General features: G+C 46.9%; 1 long non-coding RNA gene across 3 annotated transcripts in view; it reads left to right on the top strand.

The window, feature by feature from the left end:
* The window catches only part of LOC141052113 (uncharacterized), a 39310-nt gene extending 14983 nt beyond the window's left edge, over positions 1–24327 (top strand). For all 3 annotated transcript variants that reach the window (XR_012220747.1, XR_012220746.1, XR_012220745.1), the window contains 2 exons: positions 21243–21372; positions 21533–24327. This is a non-coding gene — a long non-coding RNA (uncharacterized lncRNA). The remainder of the gene's footprint in view (positions 1–21242; positions 21373–21532) is intronic.
* The last annotated feature ends 1758 nt before the right edge of the window (positions 24328–26085 follow it).

The following is a 26085-nucleotide window of genomic DNA, read 5'->3' as shown; positions in this document are numbered from 1 at the left end:
CGGTCTTGTTCGGACATGAGTACTTGCCCACACTGGTTGGCTAGATCTACTGTGGAGAAGTACCTGGCATTCCCTAACCCTGACAGGTACTCCTTTATTCTCGGTAATTGATACGAATACCGCACTGTACAGGCGTTGAGCCGGCGGTAGTCCACACAGAAGCGTAACGACCTGTCTTTCTTTCGCACCAGGACTATGGGAGCAGCCCACAGACTATGGCTCTCACGTTGTCACGGTCCCGGCTGCTGCGCGCTCCTCCCAGCGCGTCCCTATGCCCCGGCGCCTCCCCGCGCCCGGCTTCTGGGTTCCTCGGCGTTGGGCACCTGCGCACTGTGGGGATCCCAGCGCTCTGCCTCCTGGGAGTGATGACGCGGTGGCGCCGCCCCCAACATGGCGGCGTCCACCGGCTATTTAGGATCTGTGTCTAGTCAGGTAAGGTGCCTGACTGTCGACTTCGATGACGCTGTCTCCTGCAGCGTTCACTGTGTCTCAGACCGTGCCTCTTGTCTGTGCCTTGCTGCGCCATCCCTGTCTTGTCTGCACCTTGCCTGCGCTCTCCCTGTCGGCTCTCGCTCTGTCTCTTCTGCCTGCCCTTGCCTCCGTTGTCTCGTGTGTCTGCCTCTGTCCGCTTGTCTCCTGCCTTGTCTCCCAGTCTGTGCCTTATCCATTGTCCCTCTCTATTGAAGCCTCCCACCTGTGTCATCCGCTGAGTGTGTCTCGCAGACCCTTCTCCGTTATTCCAGGTCCTTTTCTGCATCAGCCCTGATTCCCTGTGTATCCTCTCCAGGCGTACCCCAGTCGCCCCTTTGGTTCCGGCCGTCACGGTTCTACCCTCCGTGGGCCTGCCCCTAACACTCCCTGTATAGGGAGTGGCCACACCTGGGCCGCTCGCCCTCGGGGGGCTCTGGAGCCGTGACCCAGAGGGTCCACTTCTGGGTTGTTCCTCATCGCCCCTGTAACAGCAACCGTAACAGTACAGTCAGGCCATGGACCCCGCTGGAGCCTCAGCTGCGCAAAAAGAATTAGTTTTCCTTCGGGAGAATCAGACGCGCATTATGTCCTTTATGAAAACCATGGACTCGCGTCTGTCCGCTCTCCAATCCTCTGATCCTGGTAACGCCACCCAGCTGGCGGGCTTACAAGAATTAGCTCAGCAGCGTGATACTCAGACCCATATCCTTAGTTACATGGCGTCTGTGGACGCCCGATTACTTTCCCTGCAGTCGGCCGCCTCTGCCTCCTCCCCAGCTCCAGTTTCTCACCCACCTCTGCGGCTAGCCAAGCCACCTCGGTATAACGGTGACGCCAAATTATGCCCGGGTTTTTTAAACCAGTGCCGTCTCCATTTTGAACTACTGCCACAGCAGTATCCAACAGACCGAGCCAAAGTGGCCTTCATCATCTCCCATTTGGAGGGGGACGCCTTGGCTTGGGTCAATCCCCTCTGGGAGCATGACGACCCTGCGGTCACCCAGCTATCCGTATTTTTGGACACTTTTCGGCGAGTTTTTGACGAACCAGGCCGTCTTGCCTCCACCACTGAGGCACTGTTCAACCTTTGCCAAGGTTCTCAGACTGTGGGCCAGTACGCCATACAGTTTAGGACCTTGTCCTCTGATTTAGGCTGGAATAACGAGGTGCTGGTGGGCGCCTTTTGGCGAGGCCTCTCGGGTCGTATTAAGGACGAGCTGGCTGGTCGTGACACCCCCACAGCTCTGGAAGATCTGATTTCCCTGGCCACCCGGCTTGATCTCTGGTTCCAGGAACGAGCCCGGGAGAGAAGGGTTCCCCGTCCTATATCTTCAGTTCGCAGACCGCCCAGTCCCGACCGAGGACCCCCGCTCCTGCTTCTGTGCCTGAACCCATGCAGGTGGACCGCCTTAAGCTCTCGGACCAGCGTCGTAGGGAGAGAAGTCTCCAGGCCCTTTATTTCTATTGCGGCAGCATCTCCCACCTACTACGATCTTGTCCAGAGCGTCCGGAAAACTTCTCCACCTAGGCCAAGTAAGAGAGGCCTCCCTAGGCATATGTGATACCTCTCAACCCCTCACTTTATCTGTCCTCTTGCATGTTGGTGGGAAGCGGGCTTCTCTAATGGCCTATGTGGACTCGGGCGCCGCCGGAAATTTTATTAGACTTGAGGAAGTTAATAAACTTTCAGTCCCTGTGAGGGTCTTGGAGAACCCCCAGGTTCTTGCGTCCGTTGATGGCCGACCCCTACAGGAGGCCGTTATGTGGCGCCCCTGAGGCTCAGTCACCACAGAGGTACTGCACCTTCTCCTAAGGTGTAGTGCCCCACCATCCTGGTAAGTTGGGAGCTCCTTTCCACACTCCAACACCTACACCTGCACACAGGATAGTTCAGCAAAGGACCAGATTGCAGCTCCATGCTTAGAGGGTAGCAGAGCACCTTTCGTGGGTCCTTGCTTCGTAACACGAGATGTGCTGGGAGGTGGGTGGAGTTTAGATCCATATAAAAGATTGGGAAGGTTTAGAATTACAGCTCAGTCTGACAGAAGGTCAGTATGGGGTGAGTCCCAGAGAGGTCAGGTCAGTCCCATAGGGGGCCATCTGACAGAAGGACAGTCAGTCAGGAGAGTCTGAGGACAGGTCCGAGGAGAAGGAGAGAGACGTAGAACTGTAACCTAAGCATCCATACGAAGGAGAGACATGTACGGAACGAAGGAGTAAAGAGAACAGAGAGGAGGAGTGGGTTGGATAGGAACCCTGCCTATAGGTTCTCAGCGCAAGGCTGGTGCCCGGTCCCCGAGGTTGTATGGACACTTATGGTTCTGCAGCAGACACCGGTGGAGTAGTTGGCTGTAAATGCACTACTCCCATCCAATACTTGGGACACAACAGCAACACGGATAGAGAGCCGGGATCCAGGAGCATCCCCGAGAAGGCTATAGCTGTCTGTCATACAAGTAGAGTTCTAGGAACATCTAGACAGGAGGTATTCCAGGGTAACTAAGTACTGGAGTGCTTCACACCACAAGGCGCATTGGAGGAGTCATTCAGGAAAGGTACATGTTGGCGGAGTGTCGGAGAGGAGAGCCCTGACTTGCCCAGGAGGTTGATTGAGTCTTTACCCCGGAGGACACGGCACGGAGGCAGGCACCAGTGTGTACCACGAACTGTGAGTAAAGCTTTGAAACTGCAAGTTCTGGTGGCCTCCATTCCTTCGTCGCTAACACCTTCAGCACCGCTACATCTGGGTACCAGCATCCATACCATCCTGCACTTCTCCAGATCCATTGCACCTACACTGCCCTGCGACTAAAGCTCCACCTGTGGGGAGCTACACCATCTTTTCTGCATCACACCATCAGTCCCAGCGGATCTGCAAGCAGCGTTGGCTTAACATCTTACTTGCCAAACACCACAGGTGGCGTCACGAACTATTCAATTAACCACAAAAACCATCACTTAGATATTGGGCGCCCAGGGCCACGGACCGGGTCACCGCCACCGCTGTGACACATCCCCCCTGACACCGGCCCGGTACCGAGTACCCCACAGCCCTGGGAGGGAGACCCAGTTACTCATGTTACTCTAGAGGTTGATTTGCAGATAGGGGCCCTGCACATGGAGAAAGTTACATTTTTTGTCTTAGCAGGGATCTCCCATCCTATCCTCCTCGGTCTCCCTTGGCTGCGGCTCCACGAACCCACGTTGGATTGGCATACTGGCAAAGTCTTGCGCTGGGGGGGGAGTCCTGTCGGGCTCGGTGTCTGCTGACGGTGCGTCCCGTAGGTAACCCCTCTCCTTCCCCTGTTCCCGCCGGGTTGCCGTTGGCTTACACTGCTTTTTCGGATGTCTTCGACAAGAGAAAAGCTGAGACTCTTCCTCCGCACCGTCCCTACGACTGTCCCATCGAGCTCGTTCCAGGTACCACTCCTCCTCGTGGTAGAATTTATCCCCTCTCCTCGGCAGAGACTCAAGCCATGTCTGAATACATTCAAGACAACCTGGCCAGAGGATTTATTTGGAAGTCTTCGTCCCCTGCAGGAGCAGGCTTCTTTTTTGTGAAAAAGAAGGATGGGTCTCTGCGTCCATGCATCGACTACCGTGGCTTGAATCGCATCACGATCAAGAACAAATACCCACTGCCACTCATCTCTGAGCTCCTTGATCGCCTGAGGGGAGCACGAGTGTTCACCAAGCTCGATTTACGAGGAGTCTACAACCTCGTTCGCATACGCTCAGGGGATGAGTGGAAGACCGCGTTCAATACGCAATACGGGCACTATGAATATTTGGTTATGCCGTTTGGTGTCTGCAACGCCCCTGCAGTGTTCCAGGAACTCGTTAACGACATCTTTCGAGACCTCCTCTACTCTTGTGTCGTGGTCTACCTGGACGATATCTTGGTCTACTCCCCCAATCTAGCCACACATCGTCGAGATGTTCGCCAAGTTCTCCAACGTCTCAGAGAAAACCACCTTTTTGCTAAGTTGGAGAAGTGCACTTTTGAGCAGACTTTGTTGCCTTTTCTTGGTTACATCGTCTCGAGCTTGGGGTTGGAGATGGACCCTGAGAAAGTCTCCGCAGTTCTCAATTTGCCACGTCCTCTTGGTGTAAAGGCAATTCAACGTTTTTTGGGGTTTGCCAATTATTATAGGCAATTTATTCCCCACTTCTCGTCTTTGACTATACCTATTTCCGCTCTTGTCCGCAAAGGAGTCAATTCCAACCTCTGGCCTCCTGATGCGCAAGATACTTTTGAAGCTTTGAAACAAGAATTTGCAAAATCTCCTGTACTCCATCGCCTGGATACCAACAGGCCGTTTATTCTCGAAGTCGACGCATCCTCAGTGGGAGCTGGAGCTGTTCTGATGCAAAAGTCTTCTTCCGGCTGTACTCTCACCTGCGGGTTCTTTTCTAAAGCTTTCTCCACTCCTGAATGAAACTATGCAATTGGAGATAGAGAACTGTTGGCCATAAAGTTGGCTCTCGAGGAATGGCATCATCTGCTCGAAGGAGCCATCCATCCGTTCACCATCTTCACGGATCACAAGAATTTGGCTTACCTTCAGTCCGCTCAAAGGCTTAATCCTCGGCAGGCCAGATGGTCACTGTTCTTCGAACGCTTTGACTTCGAACTCCACTTCCGGCCCGGGGACAAGAACATCAAGGCCGATGCCCTATCACGGTCATTCTTATCAGTGGATAAGGAGGAGGGTCCTGCACATCTCATCAACCCTGCCAAAATCCTTACTGTGGCTCCACTGAACATAGTGTCCCCACCGTCCGGTAAAACCCTTGTTCGAAGTAAAGACAGACTGAAGGTTCTACGTTGGAGCCATTCGTCTAAGTTCTCTGGACATGCAAGAGTTAAAAAGACTCTCTCTCTTGTCTCCCGTCATTATTGGTGGCCTTCCCTTCGCAAAGATGTCTTGGATTTCATCGCCTCTTGTCCTTCCTGCGCCTGAAATAAAGTCCCTCGACATCCTCCTTCGGGTCTCTTGCATCCATTACCGGTGCCTGCCAAACCTTGGACCCATGTTGCTATGGATTTCATCACCGATTTGCCTCCGTCTTCCAGATGTACGGTGATATTAGTGGTCGTGGATAGATTTTCCAAAATGGCCCACTTTATATCTCTGCCTAGCCTGCCTACTGCTCCCGAGTTGGCGAAGATATTCTTACTCCACGTTTTCCACTTCCATGGGTTTCCTCAGCATATCATCTTGGATCGGGGAGTTCAATTTACCTCTCGTTTTTGGCGAGCACTCTGCGGATTGTTAAAGATAACTCTGGATTTCTCCTCTGCCTATCACCCCCAGTCTAATGGTCAAGTGGAGCGAGTCAACCAGGCTCTCACATCATACCTTCGTCATTTCACCAATGCTCACCAAGACGACTGGGTCTCTCTGCTTCCTTGGGCAGAATTCGCTTATAACAACCATCCCGGCGAGGCCTCCTCCAAGTCTCCTTTTTTTGTGGTTTTTGGCCAACACCACTACATTCCTCTTCCTGTTCCCCTGCCTCGGGTGTACCGGCAGTGGACTCCTTGTCCACAGACTTTTCTCAGATTTGGAGGGAGACTAAAGTTGCCCTCGAAAAAGCCAGCCTCAGGATGAAGAGGTATGCCGACAAAAAATGGTTGGACGCTCCCCCGTATAAACCTGGAGATAGGGTTTGGTTATCCTCACGGCATATCAGGTTAAAGCTTCCTTCCTATAAGTTAGGTCCACGATACATTGGTCCCTTTGAGAACCTGAGTCGTATCAATGACGTGGCCTATAATTTAAAATTGCCCCCCTCTCTGAAAGTTCCCAATACCTTTCATGTATCCCTCCTCAAGCCTGCAGTATTCAATCATTTTCACTCTGCGTCAGCTCAGACTTCCCAACCTTGTAGTTCAGATAACATTTTCGAGGTGCAGGACATTTTAGCCATGAAGACAGTCAGAGGAAAAACTTTATTTTTGGTTGATTGGACGGGTTTCGGCCCGGAGGAGAGATCTTGGGAACACCAGGAGAATATTAATGCTCCTCTTATTATGAAACGATTTCTCATCAACATTAGGAGGGAGGGGAGTAATAGGGGGGGTACTGTCACGGTCCCGGCTGCTGCGCGCTCCTCCCGGTGCGTCCCTGTGCCCTGGCGCGTCCCCGCGCCCGGCTTCCGGGTTCCTCGGCATCGGGCACCTGCGACTGTGGGGATCCCGGCGCTCTGCCTCCTGGGAGTGATGACGCGGTGGCGCCGCCCCCAACATGGCGGCGTCCACCGGCTTTTTAGGATCTGTGTCTAGTCAGGTAAGGTGCCTGACTGTCGACTTCGGTGACGCTGTCTCCTGCAGCGTTCACTGTGTCTCAGGCCGTGCCTCTTGTCTGCGCCTTCCTGCGCCATCCCTGTCTTGTCTGCGCCTTGCCTGCGTTCTCCCTGTCGGCTCTCGCTCTGTCTCTTCTGCCTGCCCTTGCCTCCGTTGTCTCCTGTGTCTGCCTCTGTCTGCTTGTCTCCTGCCTTGTCTCCCAGTCTGTGCCTTATCCATTTTCCCTCTCTATTGCAGCCTCCCTCCTGTGCCATCTGCTGAGTCTGTCTCGCAGCCCCTTCTCCGTTATTCCAGGTCCTTCTCTGCATCAGCCCTGATTCCCTGTGTATCCTCTCCAGGCGTACCCCAGTCGCCCCTTTGGTTCCGGCCGTCACGGTTCTACCCTCCGTGGGCATGCCCCTAACACTCCCTGTATAGGGAGTGGCCACACCTGGGCCGCTCGCCCTCGGGGGCTCTGGAGCCGGGACCCAGAGGGTCCACTTCTGGGTTGTTCCTCATCGCCCCTGTAACAGCAACAGTAACACACGTATTATTCCCTTCCTCAACATTTGCGACAGCATCCCCTTCACCTCTTGATACATTTGTGGAGGTATCTGGCGGTACCATTCCCGGATAGGTGCCGCATCCCTGGTGGGTATTTTGTGTGTTATTGCGTTGGTGCGCCCAAAATCGTTTTCGTTTTTGGTGAACACTTCCTGATATTTTCCTAGCAAGGACTTCACACGGGGATCCTGTTGGATGGTCAGTTCCGAGAGTTCCGCCCGCATGTGTTTCAGTATCCGTTGCCCCTCCTTCAGCAATCTAGGGTCCGGGGTTACTTCAGCCTTTACAGTCACCAGCCGTGGATCTTCTGGCTTCGCAGTCAGCTGTACTGCTTCATATGGAACAAGCTCATCGGGCATGCCCAGGATGTGGGCCACTTCACTCCTGGGGGGCAAGGTCACGTTATTCTCCCCTAAATTTACACAACGCATGAGGACAGTTCCATTCCGCACCGTAGCCAGGGTCCGTGCGACTAGTATCCCCGATGGCAGCTGGTCAGTCTTGCTGGGTTCAACTTGTACTTCCACCCCCTCCAGTGGAATACCAGCTCGGACAGGCAAAGGAAGCACGGTCTGTCCAGGGGGCAACACTCGGTTGACAGAGGCGGGTACGATTACTTTGCCGAGCGCCTTCCCGTCGCTGTATGTTTCCTGAACCTGAGCTGTCTGTATCAGTTGCTGGAATGCCCTCTTTTGGGGGGTTTGGTCGCTCCTTGTCACAGGAACTGTTCTGGAGACTTGTTAAAGATAAGACTCCGGAGAGCTTTGCGAACATTCATGCCCAAGGTTACGGTATGGTCTTTGGCTGCTTCTCCATCCACTAGTACTACTTCTCTTCTCCCCACATCCTTACAGCAGACCTCTATGTTCATCCATCATCCATACCACCCCTGCGAGTGGGATGGGTAAGTGGTTAGCCGCCATCAGTTTAATCACTGGGCCCCATTCCCGTCGCAGCGCCTCCATGAAGTGCGGGCGGAAATATCCTTCAAGCATGGTGGTAACCTGTGAGCCGGTGTCTACTAGGCAATGTACCGCTTGTCCATTCATTTCGGCCCAGACCAAGGGACATGTGGAAACGAGGCTGGTTGGACTTCTGCTATTCCTTCTCAGATCTTCATGCTCCGGGCGGCGTCCCTCAAGCTCGGAGCCATCTAGTTTTACAGATGCCGCGGGGACGGTCGGCTCCACCGAGGGCACCACTGAGCAATGTGACCGGGTTCTCCGCAGGTATAACATGTAGGTGGGCCTCTTCTCCAGGTGGCACCAGTCTCACATCAGGGGCGGTCTCTCTGTCTCGCACCAGTGAGCCAGACTCTACAGTCAGGGTTCTCTTGGACTCTTTCTTCACAGAACTGTTTAATCTCCTTCAAGTCTTCCACCCATTGAGGGGCAGCGGCCGTGGTGGCAGTTACCTCCCCGCTCCGTACCTTCCCCACCGGCTCTATCACTCCCTGTTCTTGCTCACGCGTGCGCGCCGCACTCTCAACCTCAGAAAAAGTCATGTCTGGCTTTACGCGCATGCGCTCTCGCAGGGCCTGCTTTGGCCTGTTTCACATTTCCGTTTCTTGACGGAAGGCCAAATCCGCCAGAGCTGTTAAAAACGGATCCGCTGCCGTTGTGGGCCAAACAGTCGTCACTGGATCCGTGTTGTGTACGGATCCGCTGGAGTCGGCATGTGGGTGAAATTTAAAGGAAACGCGGTCCGGGAAAAGGGGAGAGAGAGAGAGATTTTTTTTGGCGCTTCCAGAAAGGTATTTAGGGTTAATATGCTCGGCAGGGGAAATCTGCCGGGCATGCGCACTATAAAATAGCGGACCGTTGCTGCAAAAAAAACGTTGCATCATCCGTCTCTTCTACCCGGGAGACGCAAAAATGTTCACGGATCTGTCAAAAAACGGATCTGGCGGATGAACATCAGTCAAAATCCGCCGCTAATGCAAGTCATAGTAACATAGTTAGTAAGGCCGAAAAAAGACATTAGTCCATCCAGTTCAGCCTATAAAATTCTGTCTGAATAAATCCCCAGATCTACCTCCTTCTACAGAACCTAACAATAGATGCAAGATACAATATTGTTACGCTCCAGGAAGACATCCAGGCCTCTCTTGAACCCTTCGACTGAGTTCGCCATCACCACCTCCTCAGGCAGGGAATTCCAGATTCTCACAGCCCTAACAGTAAAGAATCCTCTTCTATGTTGGTGGAAAAACCTTTTCTCCTCCAGACGCAGAGAATGCCCCCTTGTGACCGTCACCTTCCTTGGTATAAACAGATCCTCGGAGAGATATTTGTACTGTCCCCTTATATACTTATACATGGTTATTAGATCGTCCCTCAGTCATCTTTTTTCTAGACTAAATAATCCTAATTTTGCTAATCTCTCTGGGTATTGTAGTTCCCCTATCCCCTTTATTAATTTTGTTGCCCTCCTTTGTACCTGCTCTAGTTCCATTATATCCTTCCTGAGCACCGGTGCCCAAAACTGTACACAGTACTCCATGTGCGGTCTAATGTGAGGAAGTGGTGATGGCCAACTCACTGAATGAATTTAAGAAAGGAATGGATGCTTTTCTTGTGAGTAACAGTATAGAAGGTTACGAATAACATAATATTATAGGTAGATGGTTGACCCAGCTTAGGGGAAGGAATTTTTTTTCCCTATGGAGAAAATTGGCTTCTACTCTGTGGGTTTTTTGCCTTCCCAGGATCAACCATGCAGAACAGCTGCTGTTATGAATGAGTCACCGGAGGAGGAAAAAACAAAAATGCAAGCTAAGTCCAGAAAACCGGAGAGGTTGGTAGCTAGCGGATTGCAGACCCCTGATCCTATTCACAACAACTAACAGTAGCCGTGGAGCGTTCCTACGGTGGTCCTAGACGCCTCTTCACAGCCCGAGAACCAAATAAGCCCAAGTAAAGAAAGGTGAAATCTAAACTGCCCCAGAGCAGACCCCAAAGCAATAGACAGCCCCCAACATGTATTGTCGGTGAAAACAGATGAAAACACAAACACAGACAGAAAGACAGGCAGAGCAAACGATGGGGCCCAACTAACTAGATAGGAAAGGACAGAAAAGATGCTGGCTGCAATCCGCAAAAACCCTACCAAAAATGTCCCAACACGTCTGATAGGAAAAATGGCCCTGAAGTCACTAGACTTCAAAATCCCTATATCAGCACTCCGATATTTTCTGAAGACAGAGCAAAAGAGATTTAACCGATCAGGGACAAAAAATGGAAATTCAGCAGAGCCCCAGCCGGGGCTGGCAGAACACAAAACTAAGCAAATCAGACAAAATCTCATGGAACAATAACAGAGCAAAACTTAGCTTTAGAAGACAGGAACTGAACTGCAGGCCAGAGCTCAGAGCAGAGAAATCACCAGCAACCCTACAGGGCGTCGGCTGCCTTATATCCACTCAGAGATTCCGGATGTCCAATCGCAATCCACCTGTTCAGGTGACAGGTTTCTCCCATCCAAATCAGTTTCACCACCTCCTTTCACCAGCAGAGGGAGTTCATCGGACATCAAAGATGAATGAGAAAATGAGCTCACAACAAGCTGCACTAAAAATAGACTGAACTAGATGGACATAAGGTCTTCCTTCAGCCTTCAAAACTATGTTACTATGTTATTATGTTATTTGTACAGAGGCAGTATAATGCTCTCATCATGTGTATCCAGACCTCTTTTAATGCACCCCATAATCCTGTTTGCCTTGGCAGCTGCTGCCTGGCACTGGCTGCTCCTGGTAAGTTTATAATTAACTAGAATCCCCAAGTCCTTCTCCATGTCAGATTTACCCAGTGGTTTACCGTTCAGTGTGTAATGGTGATATTGATTCCTTCTTCCCATGTGTATAACCTTACATTTTTCATTGTTAAACTGCATCTGCCACCTTTCGGCGCAAGTTTCCAACTTATCCAGATCCATCTGTAGCAGAATACTATCTTCTCTTGTATTGACTGCTTTACATAGTTTTGTATCATCTGCAAATATCGATATTTTACTGTGCAAACCTTCTACCAGATCGTTAATAAATATGTTGAAGAGAATAGGTCCCAACACCGACCCCTGCGGTACCCCACTGGTCACAGCGACCCAGTTAGAGAATATACCATTTATAACCATCCTCTGCTTTTTATCACTAAGCCAGTTACTTACCCATTTGCACACATTTTCCCCCAGACCCAGCATTCTCATTTTGTGTATCAACATCTTGTGTGGCACGGTATCAAACGCTTTGGAAAAATCAAGATATACCACATCGAATGACTCACCTTGGTCCAGTCTATAGCTTACCTCTTCATAAAAACTGATTAGATTGGTTTGACAGGAGCGATTCCTCATAAACCCATGCTGATATGGCATTAAACAGTTATTCTCATTGAGATAATCCAGAATAACATCCCTCAGAAACCCTTCAAATATTTTACCAACAATAGAGGTTGGACTTACTGGCCTATAATTTCCAGGTTCACTTTTAGAGCCCTTTTTGAATATTGGTACCACATTTGCTATGCGCCAGTCCTGTGGAACAGACCCCGTCGCTATAGAGTCTCTAAATATAAGAAATAATGGTTTGTCTATTACATTACTTAGTTCTCTTAGTACTCCTGGGTGTATTCCATCCGGACCCAGAGATTTATCTATTTTAATGTTATTTAGCCGGTTTGGCACCTCTTCTTGGGTTAGATTGGTGACCCTTAATATAGGGTTTTCTTTGTCTCTCGGCATTTCACCTAGCATTTCATTTTCCACCGTGAATACCGTGGAGAAGAAGGTGTTTAATATATTAGCTTTTTCCTCATCATCTACAACTATACTTTCCTCACAATTTTTTAATGGGCCTACACTTTCACTTTTGATTCTTTTACTTTTGATATAGTTGAAGAACAGCTTGGGATTAGTTTTACTCTCCTTAGCAATGTGCTTCTCTGTTTCCTTTTTGGCAGCTTTAATTATTTTTTTAGATAAATAATTTTTCTCCTTATAGTTTTTCAGAGCTTCAACGGTGCCATCCTGCTTTAGTAGTTTAAATGCTGTCTTTTTACTGTTAATGGCCCTTCTTACTTTTTTGTTTAGCCACATTGGGTTTTTCCTATTTCTTGTCCTTTTATTCCCACAAGGTATAAACCGCTTACAGTGCCTATTAAGGATGTCCTTAAACATTTCCCATTTATTTTCTGCATTCTTATTTCTGAGGACATTGTCCCAGTCAACCAGATTAAGGGCATCTCTAAGCTGGTCAAACTTTGCCTTCCTAAAGTTCAGTGTTTTTGTGACTCCCTGACATGTCCCCCTAGCGAAAGACATGTGAAACTGTACAATATTGTGGTCGCTACTTCCTAGATGCCCAACAACCTGCAGATTTGTTATTCTGTCAGGTCTGTTACATAGTATTAGGTCTAAAAGTGCTGCTCCTCTGGTTGGATTCTGCACCAATTGTGAAAGATAATTATTCTTGGCTATTAGCAGAAACATGTTGCCTTTGTGGGTTTCGCAAGTCTCTGTTTCCCAGTTAATATCCGGGTAGTTAAAGTCCCCCATAACAAGGACCTCATTATGGGTTGCAGCTTCATCTATCTGCCTTAGTAGTAAACTTTCCATGATTTCTGTTATATTTGGGGGTTTGTAACAGACCCAAAAGAGAATTTTGCTACTATTTTTCCCTCCATGTATTTCGACCCATATGGACTCGACATCCTCATTCCCTTCGCTAATATCTTCCCTTAAAGTGAACTTTAGACAAGACTTTACATAAAGACACACCCCTCCTCCACTCCGATTTTTACGATCCTTTCTAAACCAACTGTAACCCTGTAAGTGCCCAGTCATAGCTTTCATCTAACCATGTCTTGGTTATTCCCACTATGTCATTGTTACTTGTAGATATTTCTGCTTCTAGTTCTTCCATCTTGTTTGTCTATGGGGGAAAAAAACGGACCCTCCAAAAAATGGGCGGATCCGTTTTTTCTAAAAGTGGCGGATTTTGACTGACGTCAAAAAACTGAAGTGTGAAACAGGCCTTTATCAACACGTCACGCAAGCCAGTCACCAGCTGGTCTCGTAGCACAATGTCAATCGGCCCTACAACTATGCCGTCCTTCCATACGATGGCAGTATGGAGTTCCTGCAGGGCATTCATAAACTGCGCCATGGTCTCCCCCTCTCTTTGCATGCGCAATTCCCCTACGTCAGTGGGGTCCCCATGCATCTCCTCAAGTATACGTAGAACTTTGTCCAGGGTATCTCTCGCCTGGAGGGGGTTTAAGCATAACAGTGTCCCATGCCCCCCCCTCTAGGGCCATCACTGCTATCTCTGCCTCCATGGCCGGCGTCATCGGATTCATCCGCATCATTCCTCGGATGCGCTCCGTCCAACTCCACAACATAACATTGCTCCCAGAGAACTTTGGTAAATTATTCAACATGGCTCCCAGGGAAATGCTAGACCTGTGGCCTCCCCCCAACTGCTTGGACTGCCCTCTCCGCATCGTCATGCGACATCCTGCTGACTACGCCACTTGTAAGAAGACTGCAGGTACTTGATGATGTCTCTACGGATCAGAGACAGACCATGAGTTAAAGGGTTTATTTACAGGGAACTGAATCTCCATGAAGGGAGAAGCAGTGGGGGGTTAAAAGTAACAGAGTAAATGATAAAACGGTAAATAGGATAGGGGAGACAATAAAACAGGAAAGCAGAGTTGAAATGGATAAACTGGGGTTTCTTGTAACTTATCAGTCCGGGGAAATCTTGATTGAAGGGTCCTTTTCTCCCACGTTGGCACCATCAACAGCGGCGCTTGAAGTCTCTGTAGTCCTTCCTCTGGGAAAAGTCGGGTCCTCTGGGGTTAAAGCAGGAAGCAGGGAGATGATGAGAAACTGAGTCTCCCCTGCTTTAAGTCTCTATATGTTACGCCAACAGTCTGTCTGCAGGAACGATGCTGTGCACACTGTTAAGTCTCTCTGCCACACTTAGGGGCGCTGGTCTGTCACCACGGGCACCAGGTCTACGCGCCCGGGTCACTGTCTCTGCACTGTCAGGGGGAAAGCCTTCTCTGGTAATGGAGGAATACGAATCCTCATACTCACAGACAGCGCTATCTTGCCCCTCTGTCTCAGTCCTCTAACGGGGGTCCTCTCTCTTGGAGCGCGGTGCTGCAGCCAGCTTGTTACGTGACACGGGCTGCTCTGTCTTTGGCGCGCTCTGCTTTTGCGCCCTCAGCCTGTGCTGCTTCCGGTCCACCGTGCCTTCTCCTCCCCCACTGCCCCCTACAGTCACGTGGTGCAGTCGGTCCAGGTAAGAAAGTCTTCCTCCTGGCAACCCTGCGGCCCGACTATGTAGTTCCGGACACGAAGCAGGAGAGGTAACCCCCTTCTGGCTCTCTTTCCTCTTCACCCCCTTAGGCTGGTTTCACATTAGCGCTTTTGTGCGCAGCGCATCGTGCGCACCCGTGCGCATGCGCACTGCGCACCTATGTTTAGCATGACGTGCGTATGGTCTTGCGCACACTTGCGTTTTCGTGCGCATGCGTTTTTTGTCTTTCGCGCCAGACGCAACATGTTACATTTTTTGGTGCGCCCTGCCTCGGCAAAAAAACGCATGCGCACGCTTGCGCACGGAATGCGCAAAAACAACACACTGAAGTCTATGGGAACGCATGCGTGCGCATGGTCTTGTGCACGGTTGCGTTTTTTTGCGGATGCGTTTTTGAGTTAAACAAGTCTAGAATGTTCTCTAGACAATGGAAAAAAAGTCACACCTAAAAACGCATGTGCATAAAAAACGCAAACACATGCAAAAACGCATGTAAAACGCAAGCAGCGCTGCGTTTTTTTGATGCATCAGCGTGCGCATGACGATAAAAAAACGCGCGTTTGTTTTGCGTTTTTCTTTGCGTTTTTTTATGCGCCCGATGCGCTGCGCAAAAAAACGCTAATGTGAAACTAGCCTTACATGTACACGCAGTTACCTACTTCCTCATAGCATTACTCCTTGTGATGTCCACTCCTATCATGTAGTTTGTCTTTTCTTTACTCTATAAACGTTCTTCTCACTTCTTGTCGCAGGCAGGCTAACACCTCGCTATGTAGGTAGCACATCAGTAAGTCTATGTCTAATGCCTGTCCATAAAGTGTCTATGGAAGTAGCAGTCCTCCTCCTGATCCAGTCACTTTTCGTACAGCTACTGAATGTATGGAGTGTATAGGGGATTGCATTCAAAGCTGCTACATTATAGGTGACTCTTTAGTTTTAGATTTTATGGTTATTATCATATCATTATGGAGGGTTACGGTAATCCATGGTAGTGGCTGCTTTATTTTTAGTAGTGTTTTAGGGTAATTTTTGGGTAACATACAGTGAAGGAAATACGGTAATTATTTGATCCCTTGCTGATTTTGTAAGTTTGCCCTCTTACAAATACATGAACAGTCTATAATTTTAAGGGTAGGTTAATTTTAACTTTGAGAGGTAGATGTAAATACTTATGTCCCCCCAAAATTGAGAAAAGTTTTCAAGGTGGGATACCTTTATTGGCTAACCAGAGAAATTATATTTGCAAGCTTTCAGGACTCAGAAGGTCCCTTCATCAGACTAGATTACAAGTGAATTACTGAGAAGAGACGGCAACATTTAAATAGGAATTATAACAGACATGATGTGATGCTAGCTACAGACAGGCCAAGGAAATCAAACTAAGGTTTTGTTACACATGCAGATGAGGACCAAGTGTCCTATTAGAGATCTGAAGACCTTCTTGTGGAGGTGTGAACTCATGAATCCGGGTGTCAAATTCAGTCCTATTGTTAGAGATTGGAACATATTTATAAATTTGAACTCCCAAATCTTCCTTTCTCTGTCACTATTAAAATGACCTTTCAATATTAGGACTTTTAGATCTGCCAAGCTGTGTCCAGGTCTAGAGACGTGTATCCCTACAGGTGTGTCCAGCTCATTTTTTATCGTATCTCTATGCAGATTCATCCTTGTTTGTAGTTTTTGCTTAGTTTCCCCGATGTATGTCCCTGTATTGCACCTTGTACACTGTATCATGTACATGACATTGGAGGATGTACATGAAAAAGAGTCCATGATCTTATAGTCCTGATTTGTGTTTGGTATGGGGACTTTATCTGTTGGTGATATGTGGGTGCAGGTCTTGCATTTCTTACTGTTACAGGGGACTGTGCCTGTCTATGATGGTGATGCGAGGGCACTTCTGACAAGGATATTCCTTAGGTTGGGAGGCTGTTTGTAGGAGAGCAGTGGCAGTTCCAGGAATATTGCTTTCAGTCTGTGGTCTCTGTGGAATATGGGTTGGAGGTCAATGCCAATTTTCCTTAAAATGTTCATGTGAGGGTTGTACGTGACCACAAGCGGCACCCTGTTGTTATCCACCTTCTGTTTGTAATCCAGGAGGCTGCTTCTTGGGATCCTTGTAGCTCTGTGGATCTGTTCATCAATTTCAAGTGGATGATATCCTTGGTGTAGGAATGTTTTCCTAAGTGATAGTAGTTGTAGTTTTCTATCCTCGTTGTCTGAACAGATCCGAATGTACCTTAGAGCTTGACTGTAGATTATTGATTTTTTTGTGTGTCTTGGATGAAAGCTGTTCCATCTCAGGTATGCCGGACATCCTGTGGGTTTATGGTAAATAGTCGTTTGTACGGTATTGTCTTTGATGTATATAGTTGTGTCTAGAAAATGGATTTGGGATTTTGAAAAGTTGAGGGTGAGCTTGATGGTTGGGTGGAACTTGTTGAAGTTGTTGTGGAAGGTAAGCAAGTCCTCCTCTGAGCCTTTCCAGATTATTAGTAGGTCATCAATGTAGCGGAAGTATGCTAGAGGTTTGATAGTGCAGGATGTCAAAAAGTCTTGTTCTAGTTTAGCCATAAACAGGTTAGCATACTGTCGTGAAATTTTGCTTCCCATGGCGCTGCCCATGTACTGTTGGTATATATTGTTTCCAAAGGAAAAATAGTTATGGTGGAGCACAAACCTGATGAATTGCAGGGCTGGTTCCGTGGCCAGATTGCTTATTTGGAGGAAATATTTGCATGCAGCAATCCCATCTCTGTGAGGAATGTTGGAGTATAGGGACTCTACATCCATGGTGGCCAATATTGTAGCCTCTGGAAGTGGACCCAGTGCTGACAATTTGCAGAGAATGTCTGTGGTGTAGCTGGGTAGCTGGGTGTTTGCCTCACCAAGGGTTTCAAAATGTTCTCCACCCAGCCAGAGATATTCTCAGTTAATGTCCCAATACCAGAGATGATGGGTCTTCCTGGATTACCTTCTTTGTGTATTTTAGGTAACATGTAGAAAGTACCTATTTGGGGGTTGTCTGGTATTAGGTCTGTGGTAGGGGGCCGGGCTAGGGGGGTGGACCACTGCTTACCAGACGAGGCAAAGATGAGACAGAGACAGCTTCCACTTGTAACAGTTCCGGATTTATTTGTCGTCCTCCTGACGACCACCAAACACGCACCGCAGCTTCTTTACACCACTGTATCGCCAGGCCCGGGTACCTATTCTTCAGCTCCAGTCGCAGTAACGCACCTCGCGGATCTTTCACTGGGGGCTGTCCTAGACCAATCTACCCCCAGTGCTTCACCTGCCTGAGGTCGTCTTCCAATCGGTACCCCCGGGGCCTCGTCTGTCTTGCGGGACGTCGAGTCAGGGTCTCCCCCCCGGCTGCCTCTTCTCCTTGCCTGTCCTGCAGTCCGTCGGGTCAGGGCCACCCCCCTGACTGTCTCTCCTTTGTCCGTCCCCCTGGCCGAGCTCTTCTCCCTTTTCCAATCTTCCTCTGAGCTCCTCCCGGAACTAGACTCTCCTGGAGCCCCGCCTTCTTCTATTTATCCCCTATCTCACAGGGGAATTTCCCACCTGGGCTCCTATCTCCCCGCCCCCCATGACTAAGCGGATTCCTAAGCCCTAAGCTGATGTTAAGTCCTGTACTACTCTCCCCTGCCATCTTGTGGTCATTTCACGGTACTGCACTCCCTTTTCTGTCTTTCCCTGCTGTTACCTTTCTAACCTGTTAATCTCTGTCCCTAGTGCACAAACCGTCCCCTCCTTCTACCAGTCATGTCTGTCCGTCAAGTCACCTTCCCCACAGGTCCAGTAGGGAGGATGACATAGAGTCAAACCCATAGATGATCTTTGTTAATTCCTCTTTGCATTTTTTGGTGGGATCTTCCTGAAGGGGGGTGTAGTATTTTTTGTCCAGGAGTTGTCTGTGTGCTTCCTGGATGTAATCTGTCTTATTTATAATTACTACAGCTCCCCCTTTATCTGCTGGATTAATGATGATGTTGTTATTGGTTTTTATGGATTTTATGATTCTTCTTTCCTCCGTGCTGATATTGTGTGGTATTTTGAGGTGTTTGTCCAAAATGTCAGATTTTACTTTTTTGCGGAAACAGTCTATATAGTGGTCCAGAGTTTGGTTGTGCCCAGGTTGTGGGGTCCAGTTTGTCCTCTTTTTCTTTTTTGATGTGTCTGTCACACTGATTTGTGATGGGTTATCTGTGTGGTCATGAAAGAATTCTTTTAGCCTTAATCTGCGGAAGAATTCCTCAATATCACTGCAGAATTGACCTGTGTCAAGCTGTTTAGTGGGACAGAATGTTAGACCCTTTGCTAGAACTTTAATTAAATCTGACATTTTGTGTCAGATTGTGTCATTAAAAGGGTCAATATAACAGAAAATACCCAAAAGTGACCCCAATCTAAAAACTGCACCCCTCATGGGACGCAAAACCACATTCAAGAAGATTTAAACCCTTCAGGTGCTTCACAAGAACTAAAGCAATGTGGAAGGAAAAAAATGAACATTTTACTTTTTTCACAAAAAATTTACTTTGGAACCAAACTTTTTATTTTCACAAGGGAAACAAGAGAAAATGGACCACAAAATACCCCGAATGTGGGGGAAAGCCACTGTTTGGGTGCATGGCAGGGCTCAGAAGGAGGGAGCACCGTTTGACTTTTTGAACGCAAAATTGGCTGGAATCAATGGCGGGCGCCATGTCGCGTTTGCAGACCCCCTGATGTATCAAAACAGTGGAAACCCCCAATTCTAACTTCAACCCTAACACAGCCCTACCCCTGACCCTAATTCCAACCCTAACCCTAATCCCAACCCTAACCACAACCCTAACCCCAACTCCAACACCACCCTAAGCCCAACACTCCAACTGTAACCCCAACACAACCGTAATCCCCACACCACAACCATAACCCCAACACAACCCAAACTCCAACTCTAACCCTAGCTCTAACCCCAACACTAACCCTAGCCCCAACCCTAACCCTAGAACCAACCCTAACCCTAGCTCTAACCCCAACTTTAGCCCCAACCCTAACCCTAGCTCTAACCCCAACCCTAACCCTAAGCTTAATGGAAAAATGGAAATAAATATTTTTTTTATTTTATTATTTTTACCTAACGAAGGGGGTGATAAAGGGGGGTTTGATTTACTATATTTTTTATTTTGATCACTGTGATAGGGTCTTTCACAGTGTCAAAATTAACCAATAGAAGAAATCTCCTATTGTTGCTGGGTGCCGGCCAGCAGATCTTGACGGGTTAACTGCACATGCACCTGCCATTTTCTTCCTGGAAGAAGACACCGAGGGCCAGGGGACAGTGCCGGAGTGACCGGGGGACACTGCAGGTACCTGGGGGTCTCGGGGGACCCTATTTCTCTCTCCTTTGATGAATTATATCATATCAGAGGAGAGAGAAATAAATGGGAAATCTGACTTTTTTTGCTGTCGCTGTTATTTGGTGAATAACAGCAATCGCAACACTGGGGACGGTAAAAAACAACCCAAATCATGTTTTCGGGGTCTCAGCCATCACCCGGTAGCTGAGACGCCGGAGATTTTCCGATGCTGGGGGCACTATAACCCTAATTCTCAGCGCCATTAAAAAGCGGAGCTGAGGAATAAGTACCCTTAACTTCCGCCGTTAAAAGTAGTATCGGCTGTCGTTAAGGGGTTAATAAAGTTACATTAAGATTTTTGGGAGTGTTCTTCTATTGTTATAGGAGTATTTCACTACAAGAACATTAAGTTATATAAAGGTTAATAGCGTTATTACCTGCCCGGTGACCGCACTTTGCTGAACGTTGCGGGTAGAAAATTAGTTTTATTCCCCTTGACAGCATTCCGGTTTCAGTCACTGGGGCGGCGCCGGTTTGGGTTCAGTCATCGCTGTGTGTATAGAGTGCGGCCGCTGTAACCACACCACAACACTAACTGGCAGGGGGCCCAATGCAGAGCCAGTGTCAGTCAAGGCTGTGACTGAACCCACACCAGAACCGCCCCGGTGACTGAAACTGGGATGCTGTGGGGGAAAATAAAGTTCATTTTCTCCCCGTAGCATTCGGCTAAGAGTGGTAGCCGGGTGGGTTAGTAATGCTATTAGCCTGTAGATTAACTCTTTATCTGCAGGTTAACAGTGTTTTTCTGATGACACGTTCCCTTTAAAGTCATGTGGGTAGCCAATATGTGTAGATTTTTGGTACATGTAAGAAAAAAAATCTTTTTTTTATTATTTTCTGGGTATATTTAACTGATTTTTTAAAACTTTTTTGCAGATATTTTGTATGTGTATACAGTATATTTTTTATTGTTCCCCAAGAGAACATTTATTTTTATCATTTCTTTCTACTGTAACTGGGACATTTGTGGTAGCCCCAGTTACATGGGAAAACAGCCCATTAGAATTATACATGTAATTGGGAGTGCTTTTCTGGGTCTCTTGGGAATATATTATGCTAGCATACACCCGGAGATGTGATCATTTGGCTGCCAGATCTTAGAGTACCATTGACAATGCCACTTGCATATCACTTATTGAGTTCTTTGTACTGTACCGACTTCAGTCTTCTCCCTTAGGTATGACCGTCCCTGGATGTATCTGACAGCTGGAATCCATTTTTCAACATTTCATTCTATGATGGAGATAAGCAAGGGATTTGGAGCTCAATGTGTGAATATCGATCTGTGATCTCCAACTCTTGTAAAGGTAATTTGCAAAATTACAATGAAAGTTATTATTAATTAATAGAATCCATATGTTGGAGCTCTCAATGGATGAGGGTGGGTCAAATTCTAAATCTCTCTATTGGATCTTTGATTTTTGTGAATTTCTCTGGTGTTGATAGTAATTTATTTCTGTTTTTCAGACATAACTATATTCCAAGATTCCTGAGCCATAGAGTATCTACAATGGCCAAAGTGAGGAAAATTAAGTATTTCACATGGCCGAGTACCTTTGGAAACTTGTGGACGGAATTCCATGAAACTTATGTTCATGTAAAACATTTAATACTGGACTTTATCATGGCATTGAGTAACATCCTAAAAGAAATGTCGGCCATTTTGAACATTTTATTTCAGGTTATTGAATTGCTGATTAATTTAGCACTGACTCCATTTAACGTAATTTGGATGATCATAAAAATAATTCTGGTTACGTTGCTAACAATAAGAGCAATGGATCAAAAGTGCAAAAAAGTGCAAAAAAAAAAAGAAGACATAAAAAAATTCAAAGATCTACAACCTCGATCAATCAGACAAGGTTCTTACCAGACAGATAATTGCAGAAAGGATTCCCCCAAAATAGCATGATATTAAAAAAGATTCAATAAAGATTAATACAGACAAGGAATTGTCTGACATGATAAAGAAAAATCTGTCCAATTTGATCTAAGCAAAAACACTGAACATTCAGAAAATGTTATAGAGATCGTTTTGATCAAGAGGAATACTCGAAACTTTACCTACGATAAGAAGTATACCTGAATCAGCTCTATTAATTTTTGTCTGAAAACTGCTGAAAACCAAAACTTGGCAACTTTAGAGAGGGGATATCAAGGAGATTTGAAAGGGAGATTACAAAGAGGCACAAGCAGACCCAAATTTTGGGAGATTTTGTGCTTTCCTGGCCCATTTATATAGGACATGAGTCCTACAGTATGTCCCCCTTTGAGCATAGCTCAAGTGAATCCAGATCACACAGGAGACCCCTTTAACACATATAAACAGCACAAGCAAATAAGACCCATAAAGAAATACAGCTTCTCCCAGACTCGATAAATTATTAGAGACCTCAGACCATGCTCCTTAAATGAAATTATGGATCTTAGGCCTCTTTCACACTTCTGTTTTTGACAATCAGTCAAGATCCGCCAATTTTGAAAAAAAACGGATCCGCCATTTTTCTTTGCGGATCCGTTTTTTTCCCCATTGACTTTCATTATTGGCGGATCCTGACTGATTGCCGTCCATTTCATCCGTTTTTTTGAGGATCCGCCACAATGTTAGCGTCCGTCAACATCCTCAAAGATTTCCAAATGGAGCTTGCAACTTTTTTTCGCCGGTGGATCCTCCAGACACTGAATTAACCCCAAAATCTGTCTGGCTGCCGGACAAAAAAAATTCTCTCTCTCTCTCTCTCTCTCCTTCCCGGCCAGCGGTTCCTTTAAAAACGGATCCTGTGCCATCCGTTTGCATCAGTTGAGAACGGATCCGCTTGTCTGCCTTTTTGGCGGATTGTAACTGATGCAAATAACTGAATTGTGAAAGAGGCCTTAGACTGCACGATCCTAAATAAATACATACCATTTCTGCACTCTTCTTCACTCTCGGAGCACTCAGTGTCAATACGTAGTTTAGGGCTTTCAGGAGTTGAAGTGAAAACAGAATTAGAGGGTGTTGAGTTTTGGGGCACCTGGGAGGTTTTCTGGGCTTATCCGGTAGTCCTGAACTAGACCAGTTCGGATACTTGCTTCTCCTAATTTCTGCACTTCGCTTCACTCCGGGGACATGTGGTGTCAAGACTTTGTCTAGAGTGGTGCTCAGGAGTTAAGGATAGAACAGAAATCAAGAACCATTGGAGAGGTTTTGGCGCACCTTGGAGATTTGCTGGCTCTTCGAAAAGTCCTGAAGCTTTATTCAGGAGTCTCCTGGACATTCTGGGAGAGTTAGTAAATGTGGTAAAACTGCAACTCCTGAAGAAAATCTTTACATGACACATAGCAGTTCTCTAAGACTAGGGATCTACTCTGGGATCTACACTAATTTCAGAGAAGAATGGTAAACATCAATAGAACTATGGTTTAAAATCAATTTCCCTTTAAAAATATGAAAATGTTCTCATAGTAGTAAATCACCCATGACCATAGTTTGGTTATTAACGTTTGTAGATAGATTCTTGGTTTTGGCCAACATTTTTTTTGCAAAAGTGAAAAATGAAAATGCAGCCAAATTGGTTTAGTTTCTCATTTTCTATGCACAATCTATGAATAACTTCTTGACAGTTTTTCTGCTAGTTACTGAGCTAGTTCAAAGGTTACCCAACAGGTACAGCTTAATTTTTCTTAGAAGGTCTGGCTTTACATACACTTAGTCTACTTTATATGTGTGTAGGAGCAAGTTGGCGGGCCCCTGACGGTGGCGTAGTTTCAATTTTTTTTAGGATTCTTTTTTCAATCATTACCTAAGTAGAATATATATTGACTAGTGCACCTTCATTTACTTTTCATCACTTGAATTTAGTTTTACTTTTGCTCTTACGAGAAATGAAAACCAATAAATGGCCAAAAATATATCTATTAAATAATGAACCCAATAGCAGAAATTTGAAGCAAAAATGCCCAAATAAAATATTATACACTTTATTAGTAGTTAATCAGACAAAATACATAATACAATAATATATGATAAATGATAAATCAGGCATTGAAGCCGCATGTAAATTAGCCTTGGAGTGCATTGGGGCGTTTCAAGTCCCCGCGATTGCAAAGCTTGATTTCTCAATGCTACATGAGATACAAGAGATCAGTAAGTAAAGTCCTAGAGGAGCATGACATTTATTGCCATTTATCTTCATTATACCGTGATGTTGCTTCTTCCTTGTTTTTCATGATTGATTTTAGACAACTAAATCCTTTGCATAAATTTGGAATTAGTTCAGAAACTCTTTCATGTGACTATGTAGATTCCTAAGAAAAATGTAGTTCAACAATAATGCCATACCTTTACATTATGTAATGCTATTGGCCGGTGGCCCTGCATGGTTTCCCTTCCCCCTTTATGCAGGGACACCAGCATACTCACCGCCCAGGCCTCGAGGTGTGGTCCCCGGCGTGCTCCCTGTCTCCATGTATTGTGTGTGCTGCTCCTCTTGGCGTCACGCCTAGTGCACACTCGCGTTCCCCTGCTCTTACAGGGGCAGCATGGGCACATAGTTAAATGCTGTCAGCCAATGGCTGTGAGGCATTTAGTATAAAGGTACACCTGCAACATAGCTCCCAGCCAATAGCTGAGAGGCATTTTCTTTAAAAGGCATCCTCCCCAATAGGGAGGTGCCTAGCAACCAAGAATCATTAGGTAGAGTGGTAGTCTATTAATGAGTTGTGAGATCCCCTGGTCCTGGTGTGGCCAGTGTCCTGAATCCAAAGTCCCTGGTCCTTGTGTGACCAGTCCTGAACCCGAAGTCCCTGGTCTGTGTGCGGCCAGTCTTGAACCCATAGTTCCTGGTCTGTGTGTGGCCCATCCCTGAATCAGTATCTGAGACCCGTGTGTCTGTAAGTGTGCCTATCCGAGTTTTCCGTGTATCTGGCCTTTCCCAACAGTCTCCGAATCAGTCCTGACTCAGACTCCAGAGATCTGCAGAGGATCCTGAAGCTAGTAGTCTGAACGAAGCCCTATTCCTATCCATATCTACATACCTGACTCCGCCATCAGGAGCTTCAATGAGCATCAGGTAGCCGCTTAGCTACGCCCCTGCTATGTAAGCCCAGCCACGTTGCACAGTGGATCCACAAACCACGTGCGTCACCTGCGTACATAAATTAACGGGGTTGTATAATGTTATCTTCAGGAGAGTGTCACTTTCCTGTCCTCCTAGCTTCTTACTTGCCAGAGGGCACTCATGATGATTGACAATTTGGGCCGGCAGCATGGCTGATCTGTTGGCCCAAGCTGTGCTCTCTGTTCGGCTATCTGGCCAGCTTGAAAGCTGCACTTACAAGCTATATACGAAACAGCTTGCAAGAGCTTGCTCTTTGTCTAGAAAATCTGTCACTGCAACAGAGATCATTATCCTTCGTAATGAGCTCTAAACTATATAAAATTATAAATCCTTCCATTCTTGAGAACTAAGAGAATTTTTTAAAAGATATAAATTGAAAAGTTGCTTGTTTTTACAAGCACTTTGACATTTTAACCATTTACACACATGAGAAAGACCCTTTAAATCTCTACAGGTTATACGACTTTCACAAATTTGCATGCACAATGGGTCTGTTAAAAAAGAATGGCATACAGAGGGCTACTATGTGCTGTCGGTACATCAGCAGGGTCACTGAACTGACTGATTGGCAGCAGCATGTCACCACGGCAGCCTGTACTCAATCACTGGATCAGTGGAGTTAGTTGACGCTGGACCCCAGAAGGGGGAAAAATAGCTCCGTTTTTAGATTTTTGCCTCCCTGAGATAATCTGTAAAATAAGATAATCCTTTTACTTCCCTTCTTTAAGACAACTATCTGATACAGTTATGGCCAAAAGTGTTGGCACCCTTGAAATTGTTCCAGAAAATGAAGTATTTCTCTCAGAAAATTATTGCAATTACACAAATTCATTTACTTTGTGTGTATTGGAGCAACACAAAAAAATAGAGGAAAAATTAAAATTGGACATAATTTCATCCAGCTCATTTTGGGGTTTTATG

Source organism: Dendrobates tinctorius, unplaced genomic scaffold (assembly GCF_039654945.1).
Source record: "Dendrobates tinctorius isolate UK_male_01 unplaced genomic scaffold, ASM3965494v1 ptg000158l, whole genome shotgun sequence".
In the NCBI taxonomy this organism is placed as follows: domain Eukaryota; kingdom Metazoa; phylum Chordata; class Amphibia; order Anura; family Dendrobatidae; genus Dendrobates; species Dendrobates tinctorius.
The sequence above is the reverse complement of the archived record's forward strand: the minus strand, read 5'-3'. Positions and strand labels throughout refer to the sequence as shown.